This window comes from Musa acuminata, unplaced genomic scaffold (assembly GCF_036884655.1).
Source record: "Musa acuminata AAA Group cultivar baxijiao unplaced genomic scaffold, Cavendish_Baxijiao_AAA HiC_scaffold_224, whole genome shotgun sequence".
In the NCBI taxonomy this organism is placed as follows: Eukaryota; Viridiplantae; Streptophyta; class Magnoliopsida; order Zingiberales; family Musaceae; genus Musa; species Musa acuminata.
Window position 1 is genome coordinate 1 of NW_027020494.1, and position 2,500 is coordinate 2,500.

Here is a 2,500-nt window from a genome sequence, read left to right on the forward strand (position 1 = left end):
AACGGGCCAAAACTGGCCATTTTTGGCTGCGCGAGCGAGCGGCGAGCGGCGAACAGCGAGCGAAGCGAGAGGCAGCACCGTCCCTGCTATACGAAAGCCCCATCCAGCCCTGTGCCACCCGGGGGGTTCCAGGGTGCTGAGATGGCTGACGTTTTGCTCCGCTCTCGACGGTCACCGCGCAATGCAAGAACAGGCCAAAAACTGGCCAAAACGGCCCAAAAACGGGCCAAAACTGGCCATTTTTGGCTGCGCGAGCGGCGAGCGGCGGACAGCGAGCGAAGCGAGAGGCAGCACCGTCCCTGCTATACGAAAGCCCCATCCAGCCCTGTGCCACCCGGGGGGTTCCAGGGTGCTGAGATGGCTGACGTTTTGCTCCGCTCTCGACGGTCACCGCGCAATGCAAGAACAGGCCAAAAACTGGCCAAAACGGCCCAAAAACGGGCCAAAACTGGCCATTTTTGGCTGCGCGAGCGAGCGGCGAGCGGCGGACAGCGAGCGAAGCGAGAGGCAGCACCGTCCCTGCTATACGAAAGCCCCATCCAGCCCTGTGCCACCCGGGGGGTTCCAGGGTGCTGAGATGGCTGACGTTTTGCTCCGCTCTCGACGGTCACCGCGCAATGCAAGAACAGGCCAAAAACTGGCCAAAACGGCCCAAAAACGGGCCAAAACTGGCCATTTTTGGCTGCACGAGCGAGCGGCGAGCGGCGGACAGCGAGCGAAGCGAGAGGCAGCACCGTCCCTGCTATACGAAAGCCCCATCCAGCCCTGTGCCACCCGGGGGGTTCCAGGGTGCTGAGATGGCTGACGTTTTGCTCCGCTCTCGACGGTCACCGCGCAATGCAAGAACAGGCCAAAAACTGGCCAAAACGGCCCAAAAACGGGCCAAAACTGGCCATTTTTGGCTGCACGAGCGAGCGGCGAGCGGCGGACAGCGAGCGAAGCGAGAGGCAGCACCGTCCCTGCTATACGAAAGCCCCATCCAGCCCTGTGCCACCCGGGGGGTTCCAGGGTGCTGAGATGGCTGACGTTTTGCTCCGCTCTCGACGGTCACCGCGCAATGCAAGAACAGGCCAAAAACTGGCCAAAACGGCCCAAAAACGGGCCAAAACTGGCCATTTTTGGCTGCACGAGCGAGCGGCGAGCGGCGGACAGCGAGCGAAGCGAGAGGCAGCACCGTCCCTGCTATACGAAAGCCCCATCCAGCCCTGTGCCACCCGGGGGGTTCCAGGGTGCTGAGATGGCTGACGTTTTGCTCCGCTCTCGACGGTCACCGCGCAATGCAAGAACAGGCCAAAAACTGGCCAAAACGGCCCAAAAACGGGCCAAAACTGGCCATTTTTGGCTGCACGAGCGAGCGGCGAGCGGCGGACAGCGAGCGAAGCGAGAGGCAGCACCGTCCCTGCTATACGAAAGCCCCATCCAGCCCTGTGCCACCCGGGGGGTTCCAGGGTGCTGAGATGGCTGACGTTTTGCTCCGCTCTCGACGGTCACCGCGCAATGCAAGAACAGGCCAAAAACTGGCCAAAACGGCCCAAAAACGGGCCAAAACTGGCCATTTTTGGCTGCGCGAGCGAGCGGCGAGCGGCGGACAGCGAGCGAAGCGAGAGGCAGCACCGTCCCTGCTATATACGAAAGCCCCATCCAGCCCTGTGCCACCCGGGGGGTTCCAGGGTGCTGAGATGGCTGACGTTTTGCTCCGCTCACGACGGTCACCGCACCACGCAAGAACGGACCATAAACAGGCCAAAACAGCCCAAAAACGGGCCAAAACTGGTCATTTTTGGCTGCGCGAGCGAGCGGCGAGCGGCGAACAGCGAGCGAAGCGTGAGGCAGCACCGTCCCTGCTATACGAAAGCCCCATCCAGCCCTGTGCCACCCGGGGGGTTCCAGGGTGCTGAGATGGCTGACGTTTTGCTCCGCTCACGACGGTCACCGCGCCATGCAAGAACGGACCAAAAACAGGCCAAAACAGCCCAAAAACGGGCCAAAACTGGCCATTTTTGGCTGAGCGAGCGAGCGGTGAGCGGCGAACAGCGAGCGAAGCGAGAGGCAGCACCGTCCCTGCTATACGAAAGCCCCATCCAGCCCTGTGCCACCCGGGGGGTTCCAGGGTGCTGAGATGGCTGACGTTTTGCTCCGCTCACGACGGTCGCCGTGCCACGCAAGAACGGACCAAAAACAGGCCAAAACAGCCCAAAAACGGGCCAAAACTGGCCATTTTAGGTTGCGCGAGCGAGCGGCGAGCGGCGAACAGCGAGCGAAGCGTGAGGCAGCACCGTCCCTGCTATACGAAAGCCCCATCCAGCCCTGTGCCACCCGGGGGGTTCCAAGGTGCTGAGATGGCTGACGTTTTGCTCCGCTCACGACGGTCACCGCGCCACGCCAGAACAGACCAAAAACAGGCCAAAACAGCCCAAAAACGGGCCAAAACTGGCCATTTTTGGCTGCGCGAGCGAGCGGCGAGCGGCGAACAGCGAGCGAAGCGAGAAGCAGCACCGTC